This window comes from Glandiceps talaboti, chromosome 7, assembly GCF_964340395.1.
Source record: "Glandiceps talaboti chromosome 7, keGlaTala1.1, whole genome shotgun sequence".
Lineage (NCBI taxonomy): Eukaryota > Metazoa > Hemichordata > Enteropneusta > Spengelidae > Glandiceps > Glandiceps talaboti.
This window is the reverse complement of record NC_135555.1, coordinates 11,621,903-11,634,431: the sequence shown is the minus strand read 5'-3', so window position 1 is coordinate 11,634,431 and position 12,529 is coordinate 11,621,903. Positions and strand designations below refer to the sequence as shown.

At 33.6% G+C, this 12,529-nt stretch overlaps 1 long non-coding RNA gene across 1 annotated transcript in view; it reads right to left on the bottom strand.

Moving 5' to 3' along the window:
- LOC144438338 (uncharacterized) overlaps nucleotides 1–12,529 on the bottom strand; it is a 302,136-nt gene that overhangs the window by 88,119 nt on the left and 201,488 nt on the right. The gene's annotated exons all lie outside the window — the stretch shown is intronic.

The window sequence follows — 12,529 nt, the reverse complement described above, 5'->3', positions numbered from 1 at the left end:
TACAATACTATAGCTGTCATTGAGCTAGACTAAACAGGAAATGTCCAATGATGATTTCGAGGGGAAAGGGATACTGGAACAGTCAAGTCGATAAAACAAATTCAATTTGCAACAATAATAATTAACAACACTTGCTATATTAATTAGACACCAATAAGTGATTAAATAATTGCTGTGAAATACACACAGAAAGCAACGAAATCCAATGGTTACGGAGAAATCAATGGAAAAAAAAAACGGGGAGAAAGTCTGAAATGGAAAGTTAGGAATTTCGAAACAGCTTACAAAGTTACATTTATCCCAAATATGAGTTTTATTTGAATTGTGAATGTATACATGATTTTCAAGGTATTACGAACCCAACTATATCAACTATTCATGGTTCTCACGGTGGGCCAAAATGGAATTTATCAAAAGTTACAAAAATTATGTTTACGATTGAAATGCTGTGCTATACCACGTGGTGTTAGCTAGGCGCTAGCATTTCTATGGATTCAGATGACATGTAGTTACCATGGCGACCATCAGATATTTAGTAAGCCAACGGACAGTACTTAAAACAATCACATTATTGTTCACTTATATAGTAAGCTTTGGTAAAAAACAAAACAAACAAAACAAAAACGACAACAACAAAATATCTCTGATTTCTTCTAAAACCGCAAAGATCTACGGATGAAATATTCTGCGGTTGACTAGTGCGGTTCAAATTTAAATTTTAAACCCTAAAGCTTGACTTTGTTTGAAGAAAACGTACAAGTAGATGTTAATTTGTTGTCAACTTCTGATGATGATTACCGCAGAGTTCCAAAATCTGAAGAATAATCACTGTTTTACCCTTGACGTATTCAGTCGACCTAAATCTTGCGACAAATCAAAGAGACGTCTTTCTTAACTATTTTGGCACCGTATGTTAAAGTTTATCAGTAAATACATCAGTGGATACCCTTGATTGAAGGGGCTTTTGTTAATACTATTCATAAATCCTTTCGCTTACAGCTACATCAGTAATGTGTTGTGAAAGATACTGGAAAAGAAAAGAAAAAAAATTGCTGAGGTCAACTCACAATCTCCAATAAACAAAGGTTTAAAAAGGACGATCACGTAATATCGCACAGGATGAATAAACAATAAACGAACTTCGTTTAGGACAAACCCCCTCCCAATGGTGTAAAATAGCATAGTTATCCGTGCCACAGTTTCCGACGTGTGCAAACCAACATAATTGTTAACGATTCAGCCTTGTATTTATCTCATATGACACTACCTTCCGGTGGTTTCTACTCCACCAAGGCGTACACGCCTACCAATGTAACATAATGTTTCGGTACACTACAACTACAGTCTAACTACAGCTAAAATGATGTAGGCTTGGTGTTTCACTCATATGACACACCCTCAGACAACTTCGATGCAACAATTACATAGGTGCCATGCACAGTGGGGACGTAGAAGTAAACAAGTTGATATGTTGATTATCAGTTAGAAAATAAACAATTGCGGCCATTCAAATATTCAAGTCCGTGTATAACTTTTTCATTAGAAGCATGTTTTTACTGCACTATATGAAAGAATAACAATGCTTATCAGTGTTCAGTATGATTGGGCTGAAAGGATCCTATAGCTACTGTGTTTGTTATGTCTCTGTTATTGTTGGCCTAGAGTTGAAGTCCATGAGTGAAAACCAAGCCTAAATCATTATATATATATATATATATATATATATATATATATATATATATATATATATATAGTTTTGGTAGTACTGGAACTCTTTCTTGGGTGTAACTCGGAGTTTCACGCATATTGCGATCATCAGACACTCAATTACAATTAATTGGAGTGTCTGATGATCGCAATATGCGTGAAACTCCGAGTTACACCCAAGAAAGAGTTCCAGTACTACCAAAACTATTACGCTCTGCCACTGCGGTATAGAGCACTGTCTTATAGCAGATTGATACTCACCGAGTTATATATATATATATATATATATATATATATATATATAGTTTTGGTGGTTCTGGAACTCTTTCTTGGTTGTAACTCGGAGTTTCACGCATAGTGCGATCATCAGACAACTCATTTCGCTCTGCCACTGCGGTATAGTGCACTGTCTTAGCAGATTGATACTCACCGAGTTATATATATATATATATATATATATATATATATATATATATATATATATATATATATATATATATATATATATATATATATATATATATATATAAATAGTCTTATTACGGCCCTTTGACATTGAAAACAATGTTTACAAATAATTCAGTTGCTTAATTTATTTGTTTAATATATAATCATGTGTATGTTTTGAATCCAGCATTGGAATTAATGTGGGTTGCCCTTTAACAGAAAATGACAGGCAAATAAGAACTCACGTCTCTTTCAGCATCTCAACACAATTTTAAAGACCTGTAAAATGGGTGAGGGGGTGGGGGGAAGCGGGGTGGAGCAAACTTATAAAACAATTCTTTTGCCATTTTGACTAAATCAATTCTGCACTTTTTTCTTTAAACATTAAACCATAAACAGTGGTGTCTAGCAGCAAACATAGGAAATCTCAACTACGTACTCATTTACTACAATGTATTTATCGTACATTTTATGACGTACATAGAACTCAAGAAATGCATGTCAATGGTCACTATTCTCTGAAGATTGAGAGACTAGTATCATGGGACGTAGACAGGTAATTTACATATGATTAAGATTAATGACATAATTTACACAATAGTTTAATTAACAGAATATAAGCATACGAATTTGTGTACGCTTTCCTTCTCATTGCAACGCAACAAAAGATAATCTTTTCGCCATCAAACTTTTTTTTATTCCGAATGCCAGTCCTTTTTTATTTTTCTAAATAAACAGACAGACACAGCTTCGCGTTGTCCCATCATTAAATAGGCTAAATACAGTTTTTAAGAAAAATCAACAAATACCATTGAAGTAAACTTTTTTTAAAAAAAAAGAAGAATCTAACAACCCAGTGTAAAGCAGTAAGTGTCCTCCGACAACAAATGCTTTCATTTGAAATCCATTAGTAACGTACGTACGTACAGCTGCTGTGATTAAAGCCTTGCGTTATAAATTTATATTACTTTTTGAATTTAAATTTATATTACCTTTTGTCATCATACAATATTGGCACTATTAGAAAAGTAAGTATATAGCATATTCCATGCTACAAAACTAAGAGAAGATACAATACTAGAAATGTGAGCTTTCTTTTTAAAAATATGTTCTTATCTTTTCACGTCTTATATTTCAATAGATCTTTTCTCGCAATCTGTTCAGTTTATTTTTATGGTTTGTACATTTTGGCCGGTGGCCATTACTACCGAATGAACATATCACATCTGATCAGTGCATTTTACCTTTATACACTCTAACGGTGTACATGGCACATGGTTATACAATATGCGTTAAAGATCTTATGTTTGACAGAAAATAATTCAATTTAAATCATTGAAAATAGCTCAGAAAAGCAACGTGTAATATATGAAACATGTAAATGTTGATATTTACATTTTTTTTGTAAAGTTCTACATTATATATATATAATAAGTATCATCTGGATCATTTCAAAATTCTTATTTTATTGTACGGATTACAGTACAGAAATCCGACACTGATTAAAGCTTATTAGTTTCTATAGGTTAATTCATCCACACTTATCTTTTGTGCAGATTTAAGCTAGTGTTTAATTCATCTAATATGTGTTCATTATGGTCCATTATTTATATTTCATGGTATGCGAGCATTACAGACAACATACCCAGCTGATAATCTGCAAATGTCCATTATGTGGATAGTATCAACAAAACCCAACTTGAAGGGTTTCCATAAATTCTGCCTAACTTTCGACATACTAACATATATTCATACCCATATTCTGTTAGGTGACTTACTGTATCTTTTAGTAGTAATTGACAAAGTATGTAGCAAAACCTTTGATTGAGGTTTAGCTGGACTACACTTAATTTTCCATTATAAAAATACTTCACATTTCCTCTAATGAAAGCCAATAAGCGCTAATGAAACTGAATATAACATGATATTCAAATCAGTCTGATGAATCTCACCCAAAAACTAATCAGCTCTAGCTATTACCCATAAGTCTTAGAATGTGAACAAAATTCATTTGAAACGATCATGTCTTTCTAGAGAATATTCATGACACAGACAGACAGACAGACAGACAGACAGACAGACAGACACATACATACATCGCCATAGCATAACATACAGTGCCCTCCCCTTACGGAAGGTAACGATCGAGGGGGGGGGGTGCATTTGTCTCCATGGTGATGATATCATCAGCATTTTCTAGATGCACTATTATGCGCACTAATAAAATGTCATTAGGAGGAGGAGTTAGTATTTAAAGCTACTGTCATTGATAGATTTATTCACTAATGATCTGCTGATGACTCGTATATGAATAAATCACTTGATTAAGTAATTGTTCATAGCTACAGAATTCATTATGGGATTCCAAACCGGTCGATACATGTTTTAACTCGCAAATTACTGCAGCAATTGTAGCACAAGCAGTGTTTTCTGTGGCATCATACTGAATGCAAATGTATATATACTTCACACTATAGCTCAAAATGTTCAAATGCGTGCACTTCTTCTAATAATTCTTGAAATATATTCGCACATAATATAATTGACCTGTCCGTTTTTTTTTTATCAATCATAAATGGATAAACCTGAGATAAACATTATGGTTATGGGTGACCTAGAAGCAAAACTCTAAGCTACACCTTTTTTTTTTTTATAAAGTTCATGACTTAAAACCGGTCAAAGAACACACACGTGTCATCTTTACTCATTTAGACCACAGGCAACAGCTAAAGATTGTCGAGTTTGTCCATGTGTAGACTTGTGATACGATATAATTCCATTATCATGCTGATTATAACTTGACGGTGTGTCTCGAAATCTGTACTGACGAGGGTGAGTTCAATTACACTATTAAAGAGCAGTCTTGCACAGCATGCACATGTGGACATGTACCTAATCATGTTAGCTGTGTGTGTTGTGTGTAATTAAGACATTGCCTAATTGACTTGAAAATTGGTCACGGTGTAAGCAAGGTTCTATTTACTGGTACAATGCAATCAAGGCAGAAATTTGAGTTGTAACTAAGTAGCTAGAATATAGTTATATCGAATCGTTGTGTACTAATTTGAAAAAATACAAACATATATTCCAGAGTTAAGGAAACACGTTGAACTAAGAAAACTCGTAGATTGTCGAAATTAATGTACAAATCTTTGGAACATGATGAAATGTTCCTCAATGTCACTGTTTTTGAAAACAACACCGCCTGTATTTAGTAGGAATGGGATGTAGGTCCGACTTACCAAAAGCTCACATATTAGAATATCTAATTAGTTTTAAAAAACTAGGTATCACCTATAAATAATTATTTTTCCAATCAGGGTCAGACATATGATATTGATATCGATGAATAATGGAGACTGCTGATTACCGTATAAATCATACTAATTGATAGTAATGAGTGTACATCTATATAACCATTTTTAATGTGTACTCAATAGATATGTCTTATAAAATCAATAGTTACTAGAGATATTGCATTTTGATATCTTCAGATAGTATTGAACTAGGTTACGTTTATGCATGGGTTTATTTACTGAGATGTGTTAAGGTTATAGTTATATGAGGACCATTCCAGGCCAAATACTGATACTTCATCACCCCCCCCCCCTCACACACACACACACACACACACACATGTCCTGCCTTAGCTGCCCTTGCCACTATTAGGGGTAGAGCGGTGTTATATTCATATATTAAATGCATAGGACTGTATAAGCTAAGAATTGGGTAATATGCACATGCCATCCAATTCATAGCATAATAAACACATACTAGAACAGTTTCAGGAGTAACAAAATCTCCCATGACAAGTGTGACAGTTGGGGATGTATTCAGATTTACAAAGGGCATCATAAAATCCTTTGAGGTGAGCATAAACTATGAGTACTAGTTTTTAATAGCCTGGATGGAAATTTGTACAGGTTTGAAAAATGAAGGAATATGTATGACTGCACACTTTGGAATTTTTGTTATGAAATTTTGTAATATTGATGGGTCCCATGCTATATTTGTGTGTGTTGCATACATCACCATTCTATAATTATCTGAAAACCCTGTGAATTTTTGAAAACCCTGCACATCACAGCAACTCTCTTTCTTTATTTATTTATGAATTGTGATTCATGTGGGGTTTTTTCATTTGGTGATGAATATCAGAAACAGTTTGTTGGATATGTCTCAAACTGACTGAGCAATGAATCATAATAAACATGCAGGGGTGAACAAATCAGTTTGTGAACTGGTGGTCCCCGGACCAGTGCCTTAAAAAATCCAGTGGTCCTTCTGAAAAAATTAGTGGTACAAGGTAAAATTTGTGCAGGTCCGCCCAAAAAAATCGCTAGTCCCGGACCCAGGACCAGTGGATTTGTTCACCCCTGACATGTTTGTAGACAAGTTTTGTTTAAAAAATCTATTTAATATTTAAAGTATTGATGTCTGAGATCTACTAAGTTATCCTCAATTATCTAACTCATTATTCTAATGAGTACAGATTTAGCATGTAGTTCTACAGTCAGTTAAACAGGATTCCCATCAATATTGAGGTTTATAGAAAAGTTCACCACATATCAGCAAAGAACCAGGAAGGAATGCATATTGAAACCCCTTTGGGCAAGGGGAGGGGGGGGGGAGGTACTTGGCTGGGTAATAGGTACATGTGTACCCTGGCAGATTCAAGTTACAAGCACAAAAACTATTGAAAGATTTCAAAAATTAGGGGGGGGGGGGGAGTGTATAATTCAGCCAGAAGTTAGGAGAAAAACTTGTATATCTATATTCAGCCAGAAAATAGGAGTCAAAAGTCTTAGAAAAAATTGAAAATTTGAAACTTGGAAACTGGCATGTTGTGCATGCATATTGTCTTGTTGAATGTGCATTCAAAGGGGAGTCAAACCTCTACATAATGCTTGAAAAATCAAGAGTTAGATTTAGAAGTCTCAAAAAAGGGTTCAAAACTGTGTTACATATGTTATACCCTTACTACACTATGTGAGTAACCCCCCCCCCCCCCCCCCCCCCGCCTCCAATTAAAACTTAGAGACTTAGGTCAAATGCTGTCACAAGATTTCCACTCTCACACCTACCTAAATCGACTAGCTTTCATCATTGAAAAGAAATGAGAAATATGGTGTTACTGTATTATGTATTGTTAAAGATTAAATCACAATGATACACTGCCAGCATTATTTTATACAGAACGGAAATGACAGTCAACATTTACTGATATGTTTGTCACAGCTGGAGTGTTTTTGGTGATAAGAAATTGATATATTAAGTTGTATAAGTTGGTTTCAAATTCAAAAATTTGATTGTTTTGTTTTTTGTAAAAGTGAAATTCAAAAATGTGATTCTGTTTTCTTTTCTGTATATAAAGGTACAAAAGTGCTCGATTTGTAATAGACAATCTTTGAGACACAAATCAAGTTATAACCATACAACAATTGATTGTGCTAAATTGACAAGGGGTATTTTTGACAATAAATGTACTCTTGACTAATAATTTCATACTTAAATTTAATTGTCTTTATTTCAAACCCATGCAATCAGGCTTTTCTATATTACAATCTTGATTTTTATACAAATAGACTCAATCACATAGCGAAAAGCATAAATGTGAACTAAATATATGACATATTATAGTTTAATACTAAAGCGCCAACTTATATAGCACTTCACTGTATGATGTCTACAAGAATATTCAAATTCACTTCTCTTTTCAGAAAAGATTAGCATAATGCCACTATGGTAAAAGTTAAATTTGTCTTGTATTATAAAACATGCATGCATTAGCATTTACACTTTCAATCAGTGTTATGCAATATATAGTGGGCTATTAGATGGACACAGTCATGGGAATTGTAATCCTTATTCTTATGCTTATTCCTATTCTTTATTGGAATCCAGTCAGCTTTCTACAAAGTAGTGGCTGTTTTTCATGGAGCCATAGAAATATCTTTAAAAAGTACATAAAACACAAAGTAATAAGTAACTCGGTGAATATACAAAACAAAACAAAACAGAGTACAAAGTCGAGTACTGTCACTAAAGAGTTAAAACATGTATCCTGTATCAACTATTTCTGGATATTTGCTTTAAATTAAATATTTGAATGATGGACTCCGATCAATCTGTATCAGTTTTGTCTGGAGGTTTGGTCTAAAAGATTTAGATAAAGTTTTGACACAAATGTGCTTACATCTGTATCACTTTTGGCTGGGTGTTTATATTAAAAATTTTAATCAAATTTGGACTCAAATATCAAAAGTAAGTAGACAGTAAATTTGGATCAATTTTCAAATTGCATTATTACTTGTAACTTTTCAGTGTATTCCTCCATAATCTTTTCAGGCTTACAGCTTCAAGTCACTTTAAGGGTGCTCCAGTGGTCCATGATTTAGGCCTAGTGAAGAGAGATCATCATGGCGAGTCCTCTTCTAAAGATTACCTGGATGGTATGAAAATATGGATTTTGCAGATCTCAGTAGTACAACGTTAGTCCACAAAACCCATATCCTGTCTGTAAATATTATTATTATTGTTGTCATGTAGGACTATTTGGACGGGTGAAAAGTAGATAGCACAGGAAGAAGAATTATTCTCCACGACCTATGAACTGGAGTATTGTTTGTTATCCTCTCATACAAGTACCAAAAATAGGTCTGATTCAGGAATAGTACAGGTATGCATCAATTGAACTTATTACTCTCCATGACTTGGTTTTATGAATTAATTTATCATGGGACTGCAAATGTCAAAATAAAACTGCAGGTATATATAAAAAATTAGCATCCTCAAAACTCCCGAATTAGAATTACAATCTGTTCACAGACCTTTTATTCCGCCATGATAGAGGGACTATACAACAGTATATGAGCCACATGACTCTTCACGCTCACACAATGTACTGTTTAGTACCCATTGACTTAGAGTGGTTCATATTGGTTAGGCTTATTCTTATTACTTTCTCTTGAAATCTGCTGACATTTTATTTCTGTTTGCACATCTGTAGAAAATCCCAGTGTAGAAGTCTTTTGTGTATATGTTCTCCCCCTCCAGGGTGAATAAAATGTAAATAGTTGACAGATGTCAACTCAATAGAATGAAAATTTAATACATGGAAAATTGTATTTTATAGTATATGTATACTAAAAATATATGTTCTATAAAATATATGGAGTCAGTGTCTTTCTCCTTTCCCCATTTTTCTTGTGAGCCTGCAGTGATTTTGTCTTTTCCTACCTATGTCTGTAGAAGTATGTCTTTTTACTCTTTTTTGTTAGAATAAAATACTGTTTCAAATAATATATATATATATGCATAGATGTATATATATATAATCTGTGAATTACAAAAGCCAATTTGATTTTATAGTAATGCTATTGGTTTCTGTTTACAACTAACCGAACTATACAAACATTCTCCACTGTAATACCATTATGATATATGCCTTCTATAGCAGATCTAATGGGTCAATTCAAGAATGAATATGTTTGAACATTATGTTGTAATACAATTTGCCCATTGTCATTTATTGCATTTGATAATCAACAAGACAGGTTTTTTCATATGTGTAGAAAGAAAATATACATAAAAATGTATGTGTGATTGAGTGTATATACATGTATGACTGCGCAATATATCATACAATTCTACCTGCACCACCATGGTTTATGAAACATCTGGATGAGTAAAGGTGACTTTGAACATTTTAATTCCTATTTTGATCTCTGCACAATGAATGACATAGATGAGAAGCAACAAAATCCTTACGCCACGCTACGAGTATTTTCCTTGGGCTGAACAAACAGATTATGGTTTTTCAAATAGAATAATGCATAAGAGTATATATTAGGATTATATATTTGAACTCATAATAATATTGTATATAATTGATTATTACTTTTAAAATTGTAATTTTGAAGTAATATATCTTTTGTATATGGTGTACACCTACACTATAGAATGATAAAATACTAGTCGAATGGTATTGTATGATAACATAGACAAATACTATTGTTGGTTCATTGGGGATAACAAAATAAAAACGCCATTGTTTTCAGTAAAAATTGTTGTTAAGATGAAATGTACATGTATGTTGTTGTTTGTTGATGAATTTATCTTTTTAGTCCCCGCTGGACGAAGTCCGGACGGGGACTTTTGGATTGGGTTCCGTCTGTCTGTCCGTCCGTCCGCAGCCGTTTCTTGGAGATGCCTTGATTAATTTTTTTCAAACTTGGTACAGTGGCAACATACTATGGCATACATATGCACGTCAATTTGTTTCATGATACGATCCAATATGGCTGCCTGGCAGCCATTTTGTTTGCAAATTTTCCATGTTCAAAGCCATAACTCAGACATGCTTGAACAGATCTCATTCAAAGTTGGTATTAGCACAGTTTTCTATGACATACATGTGCATATCCATTTTCGTCATGATACAAACCGATATGGCTGCCTGGCAGACATTTTGTTTGCGAATTTTCCATGTCCAAAGCCATAACTCAGGCATACTTGAACAGAGTAGTGATATCAAAAACAACCATATGAGGCCAAACAACATTAACCAGGTTTAAAAATGACAACATAAACTGCCAGTTCCTTAAAACTCAATCATAGCGGGGCCTATGTCATTTTCAATGACTTGTTAACTCGTGTGATATTAAATTTATAATCATATTTTTTAGGAAGACTTACAATATTGATATTATGGTAATAATTATTGCCTAATATCAAGTTACTGGGGATTCAAAATCTTGCAAACCACACACAGCATAGATCATTACAGGATAACAAATAGGATATACCTAATGTTGCATAACTTGGTATGTGACATCATAATCTTCCAGGTAACTAGAATACAATCATGCACAAGGAAAGCTTGTAACATGAATGCCATTGATGTTTGCATTCACCAGTGTACACTGCAGTATAATTAGCACAACAGAAATAACAAACTCAAGCTCGTTCCCAAGAGCATAATTTTGACCCCTCTCTGAGCTAGCTTAACCTGCACATGGCGCAGCATGTACGCTATCAAGTGAAACATATTCCAGTCTTAGTAACTCAAGTGGAATGACAAGCTGATTTTCAAGAGCATATGTCCTTCTCTGAACTATAGCTGTACGCTATGATCTGAGTGTTAGTAACACAACAGGAATGACAAATTCATTTACAGGAGCTTAAAATCCCCCTGTCAGTTTAGCCAGGGTTGTGTTCAATTAACTGAAACATTTCAAGAATACCAATTAGTTTAATTCTAATTTACATTAATTGTTATTCCACATATGAAGTTAGTAGGAATACAGGTTACAGGAAGGCTATAAATCAAGATAGGGATCAGCACTCTATGATGTGCCATATTCTTTGAGATATCATAATTAGGGAATCCACTAATACTATCATCTAATTGAAATGCATATTAGTCAATCAGATGGCCTTATTAGAAAAATTTATCTTGAAGTATCTTAACCACTTCACTAACTGTACTGCCATAATATAAGGGTTGTCGGTGTTGCCAAATGATAGCAATTTACACTGCATAAGTCAGAGTTCAACCCAGGTTTGGTTAATTCAAGGCTGTGATATTCTTTCAGGTAATGAACAATACTTGTTTATCCTCAGCACTTCAGTTTCCTCCTGCATTATTGACCACTGAACCCATCATAGAGTGCCTGGATAAATGGCTTTCAGGTACCAAACAATGCCGGTTTAATGCTGGTTTACTCCAGACACTTCAATTTCTTCATGCATTATCTATTAACACATAACCCCATCTTGCAGTCAGGTGCATTGCCTGTATAAATGGGACTAAATTATAACATTGGTAAAATAAAAATTTAGAAACCATGTAAAAAATATTGCTCTTTTGAAATATAGTTACAAATATTACATAATACATACATACATGCATACATACATACATACATACATAATACATACATTACATACATTACATACATACATACATACATACATGCATACACACACAGGCCGGCATGCATGCATGCATGCACGCACACATGCATGCATGCATGCATGCATGCACACACATGCATACATAATTGGCAAGTAAAGTATACATTAATCACACCCTAATGTGTAAATGTGTTCATATATAAAACAATCAAAATAACAGAAAGAAGAACTAACATTAGTGATGTAAATTAAGTTATTTTCAGTGTATTTTGTGAATAACTTGTATACATCTAAGTTGAGTGAAAAATCAAATAGACAATTCAAACCATGAGTCTGCTAGACATGTCAGCTGAATACTAAATAAATGCAATTAGTAATGTGATACGTGATTTGCAATTTCTATCTCCACTGAGTCTCTTAATAAATACATATATATATCAGTGAATATTTATATTAT